We start from the raw sequence: 20570 nt of genomic DNA on the forward strand, positions 1-20570 counted from the left end.
TTGCTAACTATTTTTTCAATCTTTGAGCAATAGCCGACCCTTATATTGGCACACCTCTTTAGTGCAGAGGTTTTTTGTGTTCTCTTTTCATAAAAATGTGTCAGCATGCTAGATATGGATATATCTGTGTCATTAAAATTTTTATGATATTAAACTTTAATCAATAAGCGAGGCAGTACAGATGTTTCTCTAACTATTTTTTTCAATCCCTGAGCAATAGCCAACCCTTACATTGGCTTACCTCAGTAGTGCAGAGTTTTTTTATTTTTCAGAAAAATTAGTCAGCATTTTAGATATGAATATATTTGTGTTATTAAATTTTTTTGCAGCAGTACAGATTTTTTGCTAACATTTTTCCAATCCTTGAGCCATACCCAACCCTTATATTGGCACACCTCAGTAGTGCAGAGTTTTTTTTGTGTTTTCTTTTCATAAAAATGAGTCAGCATGCTAGATATGGATATATCTGTGTCATTAAAAATTGTAGGATATTAAACTTTACTCAAAAATTTCAGCAGTACAGATGGTTTGCTAACTATTTTTTCAATCCTTGAGCATAAGCCAACCCTTATATTGGCACAACTCAGTAAGGCAGAGAGGTTTTTTTGGTGTTTTTTTTTCTTCATACAAATGAGTCAGCAGGCTAGATATGGATATATCTGTGTCATTAAAAATTGTAGGATATTAAACTTTACTCAAAAATGTCAGCAGTACAGATGTTTTGCTAACTATTTTTTCAATCCTTGAGCAATAGCCAACCCTTTTATTGGCACACCTCTTTAGTGCAGATAGTTTTTTTTGGTGTTTTCTTTTCATAAAAATGAGTCAGCATGCTAGATATGGATATATCTGTGTCATTAAAAATTGTAGGATATTAAACTTTAATCAAAAAGTGCAGCAGTACTGATGTTTTGCTAACTTATTTTCTTCAATCCTTGAGCAATAGCCAACCCTTATATTGGGTTACCTCAATAGTGCAGAGTTTTTTTGGGTGTTTTTTTTCCAGAAAAATTAGTCAGCTTGTTAGATATGGATATATATCTGAATTGTTAAAAATTGTAGGATATTCAACTTAAATCAAAAATTGCGGCAGTACACATGTTTTGCTTACTATATTTTCAATCCTCTAGCAATAGCCAACCCTTGTATTGGCTTACCTCAGTAATGCAGAGAGGTTGTTTTGTGTTTTCTTTCATAAAAATTAGTCAGCATGCTAGATATGGATATATCTGTGTCATTAAAAATTGTAGGATATTAAACTTTAATCAAAAAGGGCAGCAGTACAGATTTTTTGCTAACATATTTTTTCAATCCTTGAGCAATAGCCAACCCTTTTATTGGCACACCTCTTTAGTGCAGATAGGTTTTTTGGTGTTTTCTTTTCATAAAAATGAGTCAGCATGCTAGATATGGATATATCTGTGTCATTAAAAATTGTAGGATATTAAACTTTAATCAAAAAGGGCAGCAGTACAGATTTTGGTATTTTCTTTTCATAAAAATGAGTCAGCATGCTAGATATGGATATATCTGTGTCATTAAAAATTGTAGGATATTAAACTTTAATCAAAAATTTCAGCAGTGCATATGTTTTGCTAACAATTTTTTCAATCCTTGAGCATAAGCCAACCCTTATATTGGCACAACTCAGTAGTGCAGAGAGGTTTTTTTGGTGTTTTTTCTTCTTCATACAAATGAGTCAGCATGCTAGGTATGGATATATCTGTGTCATTAAAAATTGTAGGATATTAAACTTTAATCAAAAAGTGCAGCAGTACAGATTTTTTGCTAACTATATTTTGAATCCTCTAGCAATAGCCAACCCTTATATTGGCACAACTCAGTAGTGCAGAGATTTTTTTGGTGTTTTCTTTTCATAAAAATGAGTCAGCATGCTATATATGGATATATCTGTGTCATAAAAAATTGTAGGATATTCAATTTTAATCAAAAATTTCAGCAGTACAGATGTTTTGCTAACTATTTTTTCAATCTTTGAGCAATAGCCGACCCTTATATTGGCACACCTCTTTAGTGCAGAGGTTTTTTGTGTTCTCTTTTCATAAAAATGTGTCAGCATGCTAGATATGGATATATCTGTGTCATTAAAATTTTTATGATATTAAACTTAAATCAATAAGCGAGGCAGTACAGATGTTTCTCTAACTATTTTTTTCAATCCCTGAGCAATAGCCAACCCTTACATTGGCTTACCTCAGTAGTGCAGAGTTTTTTTTTTTTTCAGAAAAATTAGTCAGCATTTTAGATATGAATATATTTGTGTTATTAAAATTTTTTGCAGCAGTACAGATTTTTTGCTAACATTTTTCCAATCCTTGAGCCATAGCCAACCCTTATATTGGCACACCTCAGTAGTGCAGAGTTTTTTTTGTGTTTTCTTTTCATAAAAATGAGTCAGCATGCTAGATATGGATATATCTGTGTCATTAAAAATTGTAGGATATTAAACTTTACTCAAAAATTTCAGCAGTACAGATGGTTTGCTAACTATTTTTTCAATCCTTGAGCATAAGCCAACCCTTATATTGGCACAACTCAGTAGGGCAGAGAGGTTTTTTTGGTGTTTTTTTTTCTTCATACAAATGAGTCAGCAGGCTAGATATGGATATATCTGTGTCATTAAAAATTGTAGGATATTAAACTTTACTCAAAAATTTCAGCAGTACAGATGTTTTGCTAACTATTTTTTCAATCCTTGAGCAATAGCCAACCCTTTTATTGGCACACCTCTTTAGTGCAGATAGTTTTTTTTGGTGTTTTCTTTTCATAAAAATGAGTCAGCATGCTAGATATGGATATATCTGTGTCATTAAAAATTGTAGGATATTAAACTTTAATCAAAAAGTGCAGCAGTACTGATGTTTTGCTAACTTATTTTCTTCAATCCTTGAGCAATAGCCAACCCTTATATTGGCACAACTCAGTAGTGCAGAGATTTTTTTGGTGTTTTCTTTTCATAAAAATGAGTCAGCATGCTATATATGGATATATCTGTGTCATAAAAAATTGTAGGATATTCAATTTTAATCAAAAATTTCAGCAGTACTGATGTTTTGCTAACTATTTTTTCAATCTTTGAGCAATAGCCGACCCTTATATTGGCACACCTCTTTAGTGCAGAGGTTTTTTGTGTTCTCTTTTCATAAAAATGTGTCAGCATGCTAGATATGGATATATCTGTGTCATTAAAATTTTTATGATATTAAACTTTAATCAATAAGCGAGGCAGTACAGATGTTTCTCTAACTATTTTTTTCAATCCCTGAGCAATAGCCAACCCTTACATTGGCTTACCTCAGTAGTGCAGAGTTTCTTTTTTTCTCAGAAAAATTAGTCAGCATTTTAGATATGAATATATTTGTGTTATTAAAATTTTTTGCAGCAGTACAGATTTTTTGCTAACATTTTTCCAATCCTTGAGCCATAGCCAACCCTTATATTGGCACACCTCAGTAGTGCAGATAGTTTTTTTTGGTGTTTTCTTTTCATAAAAATGAGTCAGCATGCTAGATATGGATATATCTGTGTCATTAAAAATTGTAGGATATTAAACTTTAATCAAAAAGTGCAGCAGTACTGATGTTTTGCTAACTTATTTTCTTCAATCCTTGAGCAATAGCCAACCCTTATATTGGGTTACCTCAATAGTGCAGAGTTTTTTTGGGTGTTTTTTTTCCAGAAAAATTAGTCAGCTTGTTAGATATGGATATATATCTGAGTTGTTAAAAATTGTAGGATATTCAACTTAAATCAAAAATTGCGGCAGTACACATGTTTTGCTTACTATATTTTCAATCCTCTAGCAATAGCCAACCCTTGTATTGGCTTACCTCAGTAATGCAGAGAGGTTTTTTTGTGTTTTCTTTTCATAAAAATGAGTCAGCATGCTAGATATGGATATATCTGTGTCTTTAAAATTTGTAGGATATTAAACTTTAATCAAAAAGTGCAGCAGTACAGATGTTTTGCTAACTTATTTTTTTCAATCCTTGAACAATAGCCAACCCTTATATTGGCACAACTCAGTAGTGCAGAGAGGTTTTTTTGTGTTTTCTTTTAAAAAAAATGAGTCAGTATGCTAGATATGGATATATTTGTGTCATTAAAAAATTGTAGGATATTAAACTTTAATCAAAAAGTGCAACAGTACAGATGTTTTGCTAACTTTATTTTGAATCCTCTAGCAATAGCCAACCCTTATATTGGCACAACTCAGTAGTGCAGAGTTCTTTTTTGGTGTTTTTTTTTTTTTTTTACTTCATTCAAATGAGTCAGTATGCTAGATATGGTGTAACCATGTTGACTTTTAGTCTAGGGTAAACTGTTTGTCTTCTATGTATATGTGTGTTATATAGCTCTATATCTGTTTTATAAGAATGTCTCTGTATCTTTGTAGTTACCATTAATCAGAATTTAGACTCCCATTGTATTACAGGAGAAGCCAGAAAATACCGTTATTTGATTTAAACAAATACAGTTTTACTAAGCTCAAGTACTGTAGAATCTTGTCCAAGTTCAAATATACTAAGCATTTGACAAGATTCACCACAATTCTAAGTACACAGACATGAAGAAATATTTGACCTAAATTAGAATTTAGACTCCCATTGTATTACAGGAGAAGCCAGAAAATACCGTTATTTGATTTAAACAAATACAGTTTTACTAAGCTCAAGTACTGTAGAATCTTGTCCAAGTTCAAATATACTAAGCATTTGACAAGATTCACCACGATTCTAAGTACACAGACATGAAGAAATATTTGACCTAAATTAGAATTCTATACAACAATGGGATTGTCAATAAGCATTCATTAATCAAGGTCTCCAAGTTAATGTATATGTGGATATTATCCCTTGACAACCACCCAGGATTTAGTTTAAATACAGGGTCACTACAGACTGATTTTGAGCTTCCATTGGACCTAAGATTGAGGAAAGGGTGCTTGTGACTGACCACAGATCCAGGACTACACAGTGAGAGGAGGCTCCCTGGAAATACACCCTATGTTTGGACTCTGGCTATCTCTTGTAACTGCCTTTGAGGAACGTGGTATAATTTCTTGTTTGTAAATAAATAATTGTTAAACTGTATTGAGGTGTCCCTGATTCTCACTATACTTCCGATACAATAGTTCCACTGGGAACAAAATTTGGTGTCAGAAGTGGGATTGGAAGATTTATAGTGATCAGTAGACCCAATACAGTTTAAAGTTTGCCCTCTGACTCATTGCTATATGAGAGAGGCTTATGTGATTTATTTGAAAAAATCATAGTGTATGTTTGTCATTGTTGCCCTGTGACTCATTGATATGAGTAAGGTTTTGTGATTTAGTGGAAAATTCACAGTACTGTATATCATTGATCAGTTGCTGAATCATATTGTAGGTTTGATCAGTTGTTGGATCACCGTGTCTAGGTGTGCCTTATTTGAATATTGTTCCTTGTAACAATCATCAAAAATGATGTCTTGTTTAAGGCTAAAATTTAAAAAGTTAAGGCTCTAAATTTACCATCATGGGTGTCAAGATATGGTCACTGGATCCCATGTATGCGTGAAGCATGTAAATATATAACTTTGGTCCGTTTAGCAGACCCCAGAAATGCTGTTGTAAATATTGATTTAAGCAAAATGAAAAAATCTGAACAAGTACAATGTGCCCATGTGTTATCTATGTGTGCTCAGGCATTGTTTGCAACAGAGGAAGAAGTGGTACAGTTAACTGATGAGAATACTGCATTGAAAGAACAACTAGCGGTCTTACGTACTTGTGTTAGAGATCAGGGGACAGAGATTGAAACTGTAAAAAATAATGTCACAAAATATGTTGTAAAAGTATTGAACCACAAAGAATTGAGCAGAGGAAGGCAAGCAGTTGATCCTTTACTTATTAGAACTGTTGTAGAAGGAAACAATTGGGATGGTTTGTGTAGAGTAGACCCAGAGGAGTTTACACATGATGGTAATGAGTTTAAGAATGGTTTACAGTTACGCCCCGTGACCACCTCCAAAGTGATTTCCTGTAAGAAGCATAAAAATGATAAAAAGAAAAATGTGTCAGGTAATACTACTTCCACCAGTGCAGATCCAGCAGAGAGTGAGGAATCAGAAGAAGAGGGTGATAACACCACCACAGAGACCCGCAATTATTCCGCTAGTGAAATAACTGAGATGGTTGCAAAATACAGGCAGCAAAAGGGACAGGGACTTTTACAATGGGTTCTACAAATATGGGATAATGGAGGAGACATAATTCTGAACACCACTGAGGCATTGGGGTTGGGTTCTATCTGTGCAGACCCACGAGTCAGACGGCAATTACAAAGTACCAAAGTTGGATTACATGTCCGTTCTTTGTTGTATAGGGTGAGAGAGGCAATAGCTACTGTGTATGACCATCCCTCTGACCTCATTCCTAATGACCATTGGCCAGATTTGTGTGCAGGGATTGAACGGTTGAGAGTGTTGGCATGTATGACTGCTTTTCAGAAAATTGGGGAAGGGAATCAGGTTAAAGTGGATTGGGAAGGTCCTGATATGACTCCTGTCACACAGCGTATGATTACTCTTTTTCTGCAAGCAGCCCCATTGCATTTGAGAATGCCTTTTTTCACTCTTTTCCCTGCCACAACTAAGCAGATTTCTGTCTTTGAAACAATTACTGTACTAGAGCAGATGAGTTTGTTGCACTCTAAGGTAATAGCCCCAGACAAAGTATTCCAAGCTAGGGCATTGGCCACACCTTCTAGTCAGTACAAAAGTAAGATGCTGCATGGTAGACCCCCCAATAGATACAGAAGTAAACGTAGTCAAATGTTTTCTGATCTGTTGAATGCTGGGGTTCCAAAAGATAAGATTGATGGTATTGCGAATGATGCTATGTTGGAAATGTGGGAAAAGATTAAGTCTAAGCCTAAAAGGGAACCCGCTATTAGACAAAATAAGGAAATTGGGGAGGGAGATCTGGTACAGTTTACACAACCCTTTGCCGACACAGCCAAAAGCCCTTATGCAGAGGCACAAGAAATGCTAAGGGGGGTGACCCAAGGGGATTGGAACACTTGGAATCCTCTCTGGCCACTGTCACAGGCCCAATAAAAGAGAGGGGGTGGGCAGTGAACATGGACAAGATGTAGTGCCCCACAGAGACTGTAACATTTCTGGCTATGAATTGGAGTGGCCCCCAACACCTTATAACTTAACCACATCTAGAGACATTATCCCAGAAGAAACAAGACACCACTCTTACATTGAAAAGACTTTGCTAGCTACGTACACTGCTCTACAACATGTGGAGAGCACAACCAAGAAACAACCAGTCACCATACGCACAGACCTCCCTATTGCAGGATGGATGAGACAAGAAGGACTCGAATCGCGTTCTGCTGTAGCACAAAAGTCTACGCTACAGAAGTGGAAGTGGTATTTATCAGAGAGAGGAGGAGTATCGTCTCAAGTTCCATCTCAAGTCACCTGCCAACTTGCAGTAATGATTACTTTCCAATCAGACAGCACTAAACTGCTCCCCCCACCAGTAAAATAAAAATCTCCAGTTCCAGCCTATAAGGGAAGAAGTGATATATGAGAATGGAGAAGGAGGATCCAGCCAATATGCAGAACTGCATACTGTACTGATGCTGATGCAAGAGACAGATGGTCGTTTGCTAATCTATGCTGACAGTTGGGCCGTGTACAAAGGTCTGACTATTTGGATGCCCTCATGGAAGAAGGAAGATTGGAAAATCCATTAGAAGCCTACATGGTGTGGACCTGAAATATGGAATCAAAACTGGAACTACAGGTCTACCTCCATTGGACATGTAAATGCGCACACAGATTTTGCAATGAATGATACAGCTGATGGCGTATAAAATTAAATCAGCCGCTTAATCTCCAGCGGAGGAAGATAAATATATTCTCATACAATCTGGGACAGTGGGCACATGAACAATGTGGACAAGAAGGGGTATATGACTGGGCAAAGGAGTACCCTGTGTATTGGGTGTATCACATATCCTGTTATTTGCATCTGGTTTAATAGAATGAATGGCTTCCTTAAGGAACACATATGCAAGAGAACACCCATGCATATCTTGAAGGGTTGGGACAGTGTCCTACAGGAGGCAGTATGATGTTTGAATGAAAAAGGCTTTGTGGATCCATTACCTTTTTCAGAGATTGTTAGAGCCCCCACCACCAACATGCCCTCACTATGTCACACTTTGCGTACCAGCTCCCTGTTGGGAGGGTGTGGATTTAACCAAGTGGCAACCAGGTTGGGAAAAAGAAGGGGCAAATATTAGCATTAGGGTGGGGAAACTATTATGTTTTGGTTGACGGTGATGCTTATTCAGTGTATTTTCATGCCAATCATTTGTACCCAAAGAGTGCTGATACAAATTAACACTTGTTTATTTTTCCCAGGAGGTTAAGCCAAGATGTATGCTGGCCTGATGGGATCCCGCCATGCCAAGGTGTATGATGCTGTTTGCAAGGCACGCCATTTATGGTAGTCGACTCGATTAATCTTTTGGATTATGCTTCAGCAACACACAACGGGCCAGACATTGATTTTGGAAGTCATTTTGAATTGATCCAATGGAAAGGAGGATGGCAATTTCCCTAAAATGTGACATCAAAATAATTTTGTTCTAATTATTGTTTATGTTGTGATTACATTAGTATGTCTATTGTGTAAATCTTGTACGGCTATATAATGCAAAGAAGATTTGCCACTCACGGGTCAATATGATAATAACTCCCAATAGTACATAGAAGCCAAGGGTGGATTGTAACCATGTTGACTTTTAGTCTAGGGTAAACTGTTTGTCTTCTATGTATATGTGTGTTATATAGCTCTATATCTGTTTTATAAGAATGTCTCTGTATCTTTGTAGTTACCATTGTTCATACATAGACTAGTAGCTATAGTGTGTTAATCAAAATTTAGACTCCCATTGTATTAAATGGAGAAGCCAGAAAATACCGTTATTTGATGTAAACAAATACAGTTTTACTAAGCTCAAGTACTGTAGAATCTTGTCCAAGTTCAAATATACTAAGCATTTGACAAGATTCACCACAATTCTAAGTACACAGACATGAAGAAATATTTGACCTAAATTAGAATTCTATACAACAATGGGATTGTCAATAGGCATTCATTAATCAAGGTCTCCAAGTTAATGTATATGTGGATATGATCCCTTGACAACCACCCAGGATTTAGTTTAAATACAGGGTCACTACAGACTGATTTTGAGCTTCCATTGGACCTAAGATTGAGGAAATGGTGCTTGTGACTGACCACAGATCCAGGACTACACAGTTGCCCTTATTCTGATCGGTGCGTACTTTCCCGAATTCTTTCGGATCGCGTTTTGTAGCCGTCTGCGCATGCGTGGGGAACGCTATGCGCATGTGCCACGCATGGTCTCCGTACTTGTTCTCACTAATACCGTACAGAAATGTGCACCGCAATCACTCGGGCAATATGGGTGTGTTATGGGCGTCATGCGGAATGACACAGGGGCGTAGTTTCAAAGTGGGCTAAACTGGGCGGAAACATGGGCGGACACGGGGGAGTACACATATTTTGGTAAGCGTGCATTCGGACAGCACGCCGAATGCACGCGAACAAAAAGGGAAGAAATGTGCGGTGTCCAAAAGGCTAGTATTGCTTAGCGGACACCACTCGGTCATGCGCTAGGCAATCAGAACGCCTAATGAGGACGGACGCACCTCAACCAATGTCAGCTGAACACAATACAATCACCTACTTTACTCATTACTTGTTAATTACACGCTTCTCACTGCTTCAATTTGAACCATTGCAGCTTAAAGGGAACATTACATGCTGCACTTGTCACACACTTTTACACTGCAAATAATGAACACACCTTAATATTAATAATACAAATACACATGTCACTTCTGCATGTATCAATTAATACAGACATTTGTGGGGCCAAAATAACATTTATTAAAGAAACTTAGAAAATAAATTCAAAACCATCCCAAAATAAATGGTACCATAACAGGACTATAAAAGTAAATAATATATAATAAATAGCCACAGCAGAATCATTAGGAACACATCAGGTGGCTTCACAACAAAAGTAGAGCACCAACACTTCAAGTACAGCACACAGTAATGCTAGCCGAAACAGGGGAACCAAACATGACATTTGAACCGCGGGCAAATGTGGTGACCCTCGGCACGGATTTTGACACAGGATGCTGACACACACAGCTCAATGGAAGATTTGGGAAGACATAACGGTGGAGATTAATGGGGACACAAGTTCATTTGCGGGCACGTTTGCCCCTGGCAGGCTCCTTGCCACGTGCAGTATCTCTTCGGCCTCGCCCACGGCCAGAGTAAGATGGTGTGTCACGTGGAGCACATGCTGGGGAGGGGGGTGATCTTCTTCCCCCTCTGGCAGCAGGGAGTGATGATGGTGGTAATGCACCAGAACTGGTGACATTAGGACCCTATTGGTGGTAACTAGCTCCACCATAAGTTCATTATGGCGGAGGAGGAGTTCATTATGGCGGAGGAGGAGTTCATTTTGCCGCAGGGCTTGATCAGCCAGCACCTGCAGGCTAGCAGCAATAGCCTGCATGCTGGCAGCAATACTCTGCTGGCTGGTGGTCAAACCCTGCAGCACCTCCTCGGCCCTACGCACCCGCTCTGATGCCGAGTCTCCCTGCTGCACAATACTTTCTAGCACATGCCCCCACGTGGACAATTCAGCCGCGGACATTGCCGGCTGCTGCTGCACGGGCCTGCTACTGGGGCCAGGTGGCACAGACTCCACAACCTCCTCAAGAGATTCTTGACCAAGCGGTGGGGATGCTGTTGAACGAGAAAATACCAATTACCACACATTCCATGCAAAATTCAAAACATCTAGTTATGGCCTCGCAAATAATAACCTTCAAGCGTAGAAGCCATCACTTCCGCTGGGGACTCGCTGTCTATGGTGCTCACCCCCCGGACCTCCTCCACTGCTATGCAGCACTGTGCCATCTCTTCCAGGGGGGGTGAGCTTCAGCTTGCCAGGCATGGGGCCAGCCCCAGAGGTGTGGCTGTGTTTCCACCGCTGGGTCAATTTCTTCTTGAGGTTGCCTTTGAAGTCGTGCCACCTGCAATCAAAGTGTACATATTAATACATGTCACTCCTCATGTTTGCTGTAGCACCCATTGCAATTTGAAACATAATACAACATGTGCCTCCTGACACCAAACTTAGATTATATTAATTTTGAAAAACAACCCTTAGAAGATACAACCACAGTCACCCTACAATAACTATCAATTCAATGTCATGGCAAACATGTCTGTGCCTCCAAGCAACGTGACCACCCATTGACCAACTCCATCTAATATTGAATGTCAACATTACTGGACATGTACTGCTCAAATGTAACACACATGTACTTGCCTCTTCTTAACGTGCTCCGCCTCACGAACTTGTGGAGCCACTGCATTAATCTCCGCCGTTATCTCCTCCCAGATCTTCCATCTCCTTGTGTGTGTCAACTTTACCGCTGGGCACTCTATCAAATCACGTGCCCGGGTCACCAGGATGTCAAGCTCCTGCGGTTCATATGCCATGTTTCTTGTGGTTGGTTCCTCTGTTGCCCGACTGTGGCCACGGGCACGGCCACTGGCACCGCCACTGGCACTGCCACGGCCACCGGTTGCTGTACTTGAAGTGCTGGGCTGGCTACTCTGTTGGGAAGCCACCTGCTGTGTTCCCAATGATTCTGCTGATGCTGAGGATGGGCCAGCTGCTGATTGGCCTGATGTTGATGGGCCATCTTGCTGCTCTGGGTTGAGGGGGACATAGGTGGTGTTGGCCTCCATGCGGGACAAGAGATTCTGCATCACCTGTTCTTCCTCTGACTCTGAGCCAGCCATGTTTCCAACAACTGTTTGTCTTTCTAAGACAACTTTAAATACTATTTCTGTAATTGGCGTTAATCAGCTGCAACCTGCGTTCCGTACGGCCGCGTTCCGTACGGCAGCGTCAACCGTGCGGCGCGCCCCTTGGTGTGGATAAATATTTCACAAAAACCTGGCAAACTGAGTAAGTCTGATTTAGTAGCTAAATGCAAATTTCAACACCAAACACCAAATAAAACTGAGGTCACACATGAAATGTATATTTGAATGTACATCTGTACTGTCCAGTCCACCACTTAGCCACAAGTAATCAGTGCTAGCATCCAAATCACATGTGAAAGCACTCCAAATTCAGGCTGGATGCTAGCTACTTTTCATTCCACCTCTGTAGTATGTGCCAGTAGAAGGTAAGTGTACACATGGCAGCATGGCCTAATTTGGGGAAAAGGTCTGCCACTATTTGCTATGTTTCTGTTGCATAGCTTTCATTATAAAATAGCTGTTTAGTACCTTGTTGAGTTAGGTGTAAGTGTCTAGTGATGCAGACTATTTCACCTGGTGCTTATACCCATGTTTGGTGAATGTTATAGATTATATATAATGTGTTTACATCTTAGTATACACTGTCTGTTTAGGATGGGGGTGCGATGCAATGGGTTAGCCGTCTGTTCGGGCGCATACACGCTGTTAGTGTAAAAATGAACAATAAAGTTAATACAAAATATCACTCTGACCAACCAATGACAGCACATGATTGTTTGATTTGTGCCATTGCTAAAATGGCTGCCTACCAGCGAGCACAACCATTCTCCACTGCGGAGCTGATGTCGCTGGTGGCAGTGATGGAGCGGAGACTGGGGAAGGCAGGCCCCTTCATCACGAATCAGGACAAGCGCCGGGCATATGTTGCGGCCCGGCGCCGCATATTCGCCTGCACTCATGTGCGGAGGACCATCGCCCAACTGGAGAGGCGATGGTCCGACCTGCGGAGGCGGGAGCCAGAGCGTCTGCAGGCTCTGAGGCGGCGTCTTCAACGCTGTAAGTATTTTCGCAAAATACATATAATTGACAGTGGCCAGGATTCGGTCTGCTTCAAAAGTGATAAAATGGAGAGTAATAAACAGGCAGCCAATCAGCTCCTACCTGGCATTTTTCAACTACAGTCTGTGACATGACAGGAAGGAGCTGATTGGCTGCGTGTTTATCAATCTACATTGTATAACTTTTGAAAGCTAGTGCATCTAGGCCAGTGAGTGTTTGCATTTTAACATTATTTAATATTAATATTACATGAGGTCAATTGGGTGTTGATGACATAGAAAAGCCATAAAAGTCATAAAGTGATATATAACACATATATAATGTGGTTATGATATGTACTTGTTAGAGTGATTTCAATATCAAATGACACTCACCCATTTTGTTTGTTTAACCCACAGCGCAGGAGAGAGCCAGACAGGCCCGTGAGGAGGCCACACAGGAGGCCCAGGAGGTGGCCAGTGAGGAGGCCACACAGGAGGCTCAGGAGGTGGCCAGTGAGGAGGCCACACAGGAGGCCCAGGAGGTGGCCAGTGAGGAGGACACAGAGGAGGCCCAGGAGGTGGTCACGGAGGAGGACACAGAGGTGTCCCAGGAGGTCGAAGTGGAGGAGGAGGTGACCCTACCCCTCCACGATTTGCCACCACCTCCCAATGTGGAGGATGAAGAGATGGTGGAGCTGCCTGGCAGGGGTAAGTAGACATAATGCATCATTACTGACTTAGGTACAGTTTGTTATGTCGCACAGCTGATTAAATTTTGCTATAATATAGTAAAGAGTAGTCCAAAAAAATGGGAAAAAACACACACTTTGGCCTTATAGGGCCATGCTGCAAACATGCAATCTGGATGCTCATGTAGGTGATGAGTGTTTATTTATGGAGGGTCTTTGTATAGAAGCAACAATAAAACATCAATGGAATATGGGCAGGCCTGATTTATACTGGAGTCCCAAGTGGCCAGTTTGCCTGGGCCCCCCTCTAGCCAGTAGGCCCGTGTTGTTGTCATGTATTTTTGAAAGGTATTATGTAGGATGGATTGACCTTAGAAATTGTTTGGTGTATGGAAGCGGATTAGTGCTGCACTTTCACCTATCTGGCAATGTGACAAGGAATCATGAAGTAATGGGTAGAGGGACTAGGCTAGCATTTTAATGTGGTATCTATTCTATCTCTCTCTCCTATCTATCTATCTATCATGCAGTTTAGCTATTAAGCAGTAACATGCAGGTATATATGTATGGGTAAATGTGGCATGTTGTAGTGGGTGTATGTTTTGAGTTGAGTGAGGAGTCTTTGGCCAGGACAACTGTGAGTGATCCTCAAGTGTGGTTGTGTTTTTCATATATAGATTGTGAAATGTATATGTCACACAAGTGTGTGTGTGTGTGTGTGTGTGTGTGTGTGTGTGTGTGTGTGGTGGCAGCATCATGATCATATTTTTGATGCCATTACATACAAGATTGCCTAAGTATTTGTATGTATCATTTCTCATGGTGTAGGTACTTAGGATTGACTGTACAAGGTGTACGTGAGTAGCATAATTAATGTTGTACCCCCTTTCTCATGCACACAGATTACCAGGAGCCAGCCCAGGGTGTTAGAGGGGCCCTCATGAGCTTGCAGGAGGACCTCAGGAGGATGACAGCACATGTCGAGGACCTATGTGTCCTGCTCCTGGAGTAATTTTTTTAATTTTTGTTTGGTTGTTAATAAAAGTTACCCTTTATTTAAGAAGTTGTCTGTGTGTTATTTTAGTATTTCACATTAAAAGTATAAATAGCATTTAAAACAAAAACATGTTGATGTTTAGATATGTACGCAGCAAAAGGGTAGATCACATTTTTATCCCCATAGGGAATGTTAGGGTTAATGTATAGTGCTTGTAAGTGATTAAGGATCAATTAGATAAATAACAGATGACCAGGAGCAACAATCTGTTCTCAAAGTGGTTTGATAATTGCCTGTGTGTCATGTGATCTATATGGGAACTCAGATAAGAGTAGTCTGGTTTTTTGCGTAAGTACACCGCATCTGTGCGTAGTGGCCGGCTCGCGTGCGTTCTGACACGGGAAGGCCGTGCATACCCGGTCACACCGTGCAGAATCTGACTGTTTCCCCCACACACGCATGGTTTGTATGTCATCCGTAAACACGCCCTGTTCTTAAAGATGGAGTCCGTCCGAATGCGGAGGACACGTGGGCGTTTCTACGGATGTTAGCCGTACGCCACCGCACAGCGTGGCGTGCGGACCGCACCGAAAGAATTCGGGAAAGTACGCACCGATCAGAATAAGGGCCAGTGAGAGGAGGAAATACACCCTATGTTTGGACTCTGGCTATCTCTTGTAACTGCCTTTGAGGAACGTGGTATAAGTATAATTTCTTGTTTGTTAACGATTTTGTAAATAAATAATTGTTAAACTGTATTGAGGTGTCCCTGATTCTCACTATACTTCCAATACAATAGTTCCACTGGGAACATATGGATATATCTGTGTAAATAAAAATTGTAGGATATTAAATTTTACTCAAAAATTGCAGCAGTAAAATATGTTTGCTAACATATTTTTTCAATCTTTGAGCAATATCCAACCCTTATATTGGCACACCTATTTTGTGCATATTTTTTTTTTTGTGTTTTCTTTTCATAAAAATGAGTCAGCATGCTAGATATGGTGTGTTATTAAAAATTGTAGGATATTAAACTTTAATCAAAAATTTCAGCAGTACCGATGTTTTGCTAACTATTTTTTCAATCCTTGAGCATAAGCCAACCCTTATATTGGCACAACTCAGTAGTGCAGAGAGTTTTTTTTGGTGTTTTTATCTTCATACAAATGAGTCAGCATGCTAGATTTGGATATATCTGTCATTAAAAATTGTAGGATATTAAACTTTAATCAAAAAGTGCAGCAGTACAGATGTTTTGCTAACTTATTTTTTTCAATCCTTGAGTAATAGCCAACCCTTATATTGGCTTACCTCAGTAGTGCAGAGTTTTTTTGGTGTTTTTTTTTCCAGAAAAATTAGTCAGCATGTTAGATATGGATATATATCTGAGTCATTAAAAAATGTAGGATATTAAACTTTAATCAAAAATTGCGGCAGTACAGATGTTTTGCTAACTATATTTTCAATCCTCTAGCAATAGCCAACCCTTATATTGGCTTACCTCAGTAATGCAGAGAGGTTTTTTGAGTTTTCTTTTCATAAAAATGACTCAGCATGCTAGATATGGATATATCTGTGTCATTAAAAATTGTAGGATATTAAACTTTAATCAAAAATTTCAGCAGTGCATATGTTTTGCTAATATTTTTTTCAATCCTTGAGCATAAGCCAACCCTTATATTGGCACAACTCAGTAGTGCAGAGAGGTTTTTTTGGTGTTTTTTCTTCTTCATACAAATGAGTCAGCATGCTAGATATGGATATATCTGTGTCATTAAAAATTGTAGGCTATTAAACTTTAATCAAAAAGTGCAGCAGTACAGATTTTTTGCTAACTATATTTTGAATCCTCTAGCAATAGCCAACCCTTATATTGGCACAACTCAGTAGTGCAGATAGATTTTTTTGGTGTTTTCTTTTCATAAAAATGAGTCAGCATGCTATATATGGATATATCTGTGTCATTCAAAATTGTAGGATATTAAACTTTAATCAAAAAGGGCAGCAGTACAGATATTTTACTAACTAATTTTTCAATCTTTGAGCAATAGCCAACCCTTATATTGGCACAGCTCTTTAGTGCAGATAGGCTTTTTGTGTTTTCTTTCATAAAAATGTGTCAGCATGCTAGATATGGATATATCTGTGTCATTAAAAATTGTAGGATATTAAACTTTAATCAAAAATTTCAGCAGTGCTTATGTTTTGCTAACTATTTTTTCAATCTTTGAGCAATAGCCATCCCTTATATTGGCACAACTCAGTAGTGCAGAGAGGTTTTTTTGATGTTTTTTTTCTCATACAAATGAGTCAGCATGCTAGGTATGGATATATCTGTGTCATTAAAAATTGTAGGATATTAAACTTTACTCAAAAATTTCAGCAGTACAGATGTTTTGCTAACTATTTTTTCAATCCTTGAGCAATAGCCAACCCTTTTATTGGCACACCTCTTTAGTGCAGATAGGTTTTTTTGGTGTTTTCTTTTCATAAAAATGAGTCAGCATGCTTGATATGGATATATCTGTGTCATTAAAATTTGTAGGATATTAAACTTTAATCAAAAATTTCAGCAGTACAGATGTTTTGCTAACTATTTTTTCAATCCTTGAGCATAAGACAACCCTTATTTTGGCACAACTCAGTAGTGCAGAGTTTTTTTTTTGGTGTTTTTTTTTTATTCATACAAATGAGTCAGCATGCTAGATTTGGATATATCTGTCATTAAAAATTGTAGGATATTAAACTTTAATCAAAAAGTGCAGCAGTACCGATGTTTTGCTAACTTATTTTCTTCAATCCTTGAGCAATAGCCAACGCTTATATTGGCTTACCTCAATAGTGCAGAGTTTTTTTGGGGTTTTTTTTCCAGAAAAATTAGTCAGCATGTTAGATATGGATATATATCTGAGTCGTTAAAAATTGTAGGATATTCAACTTAAATCAAAAATTGCGGCAGTACACATGTTTTGCTTACTATATTTTCAATCCTCTAGCAATTGCCAACCCTTGTATTGGCTTACCTCAGTAATGCAGAGAGGTTTTTTGTGTTTTGTTTTCATAAAAATGAGTCAGCATGCTAGATATGGATATATCTGTGTCTTTTAAATTTGTAGGATATTAAACTTTAATCAAAAAGTGCAACAGTACAGATGTTTTGCTAACTATATTAGGAATCCTCTAGCAATAGCCAACCCTTATATTGGCACAACTCAGTAGTGCAGAGAGGTTTTTTTGGTGTTTTCTTTTCATAAAAATGAGTCAGCATGCTAGATATGGATATATCTGTGTCATAAAAAATTGAAGGATATTAAACTTTAATCAAAAATTTCAGCAGTACAGATGTTTTGCTAACTATTTTTTCAATCTTTGAGCAATATCCAACCCTTATATTGGCACACCTCTTTTGTGCAGATAGGTTTTTTTGTGTTTTCTTTTCATAAAAATGAGTCAGCATGCTAGATATGGTGCGTTATTAAAAATTGTAGGATATTAAACTTTAATCAAAAATTTCAGCAGTACCGATGTTTTGCTAACTATTTTTTCAATCCTTGAGCATAAGCCAACCCTTATATTGGCACAACTCAGTAGTTTAGAGAGTTTTTTTTGGTGTTTTTTTCTTCTTCATACAAATGAGTCAGCATGCTAGATTTGGATATGGAGAATTTAGTTGGGAGTTTAACAATCAGTTAGCTTTATGTATAGGAATATACTATAATATTACTAACTCAAAAGAGAGCGCCACACATCTGAATTGTAATATCAAATACATATAAAAAAAATTTATACAGAGGAGAAGAAAAACAATAAAATTACATAAAAAATCATAAAACACAATATCGCAATAAAATTAAGCCTCAATAGGATGCAATAAAGGCAAAAGCCAATAATAACTTTTGTTAGTATTCTGGTATAACCCAACTCTGGATGATATTTCTGCACAAATATATACTATTTGATATGTAAACAAAGTCAATTGGTATCGGCCCTTTTAACTCCAAAGGGTTAAATTGATTTAGGATGGTTTTTAGTTGAAGGATAAGTATCCAATACAATGGAGTATTCCTTATTTTGTGAAAAGGGCTTGTAGGAGATGTTCTGCACCGATGTAAATCATAATAGGAACAGTACCTCTTGTAATGTACACAGCAATTTGTGTGATCTCCGACGCGGACCTCTGTGTGGGTTCGCTTCTACCCGCCCGGCTCCAGCTGATGACAGTGAGCCTTTGATGTTTGTAGTATGGCGGGGAGCAACCTCACTGACCTGTGTTGTTTATGCAGGTTCTCCGTGTCCAGCTTCTCAATTAAGCAGATTTCTACGGCCGGCTGTGTGCTGCTTGTAAAAAGGAGGTGCTTTCGTTCCTTTAGCTTGCAATCTCCCGGGGTATGAGGGAATCTCTGCAGATAGTAGTTGGGTTAATGAATGTCCAGATATCTGGTCCTTGACGCGTTTCTCCGCAAATTACACACGGCGGTTTCTTCAGAAGGAGCATGATAGTGGAGAGGAGTCTCCATTATTTAAAAGGCTAAGCAACCAATCGGATTTCTTACTTGTGGAGACTTCATTAGTATATTCAGATGTGTCATTAACTCATCAAGAGCTAAGGTATCAGAAACGGAGCATAGGTTTAGGCAATGAGTTTGCAAATCAACTTAGATTAAAATGAGTTGATACATTATATTTCAAACATCGAAGTATCAGACATATTAAAACAGCATGGAGAAATACTCGCTGATAAGGAATGGCATCGCTACATTTTTATATTCATGACAAAACTTGTTCTTTAGAAAGATAAATAACATAGAAATGACTGTCTTGGTACTGGTATAGATCTGTGGCTCATATGGTAAGGCGTCTGCCTAGAAAGCCAGTGGTTCCACAGTAGTGTGGGTTCGAGTCCAGAAGGAGTCTGGAGATTAGATTAGGTTTTTTGTTTTTTTGTATGGTTCCTAAATTACTTATTTGTACTCTTAAGTCTAAAGAAAGACAAAGTGAAAAAAAGGATATTAAACTTTAATCAAAAATTGCGGCAGTACAGATGTTTTGCTAACTATATTTTCAATCCTCTAGCAATAGCCAACCCTTATATTGGCTTACCTCAGTAATGCAGAGAGGTTTTTTGAGTTTTCCTTTCATAAAAATGAGTCAGCATGCTAGATATGGATATATATGTGACATTAAAAATTGTAGGATATTAAACTTTAATCAAAAATTTCAGCAGTACCGAAGTTTTGCTAACTATTTATTTAATCCTTGAGCATAAGCAAACCCTTATATTGGCACAACTCAGTAGTGCAGAGAGGTTTTTTTGGTGTTTTTTTTTTCTTCATAAAAATGAGTCAGCATGCTAGATATGGATATATTGTAATTAAAAATTGTAGGATATTACACTTTACTCAAAAATTGCAGCAGTAAAATATGTTTTGCTAACATATTTTTTCATTTTTTGAGCAATAGCTAACCCTTATATTGGCACACCTCTTTAGTGCAGATAGGTTTTTTTGGTGATTTCTTTTCATAAAAATGAGTCAGCATGCTAGATATGGATATATCTGTGTCATTAAAAATTGAAGGATATTAAACTTTAATCAAAAAGGGCAGCAGTACAAATTTTTTGCTAACATATTTTTTCAATCCTTGAGCAATAGCCAACCCATTTATTGGCACACCTCTTTAGTGCAGATAGGTTTTTTTGGTGTTTTCTTTTCTTAAAAATGAGTCAGCATGCTAGATATTGATATATCTGTGTCATTAAAAATTGTAGGATATTAAACTTTAATCAAAAAGTGCAGCAGTACAGATTTTTGTATTTTCTTTTCATAAAAATGAGTCAGCATGCTAGATATGGATATATCTGTGTCATTAAAAATTGTAGGGTATTAAACTTTACTCAAAAATTTCAGCAGTACAGATGTTTTGCTAAC

The sequence above is a fragment of the Crinia signifera genome, chromosome 1, assembly GCF_055691185.1.
Source record: "Crinia signifera chromosome 1, ASM5569118v1, whole genome shotgun sequence".
NCBI lineage: Eukaryota > Metazoa > Chordata > Amphibia > Anura > Myobatrachidae > Crinia > Crinia signifera.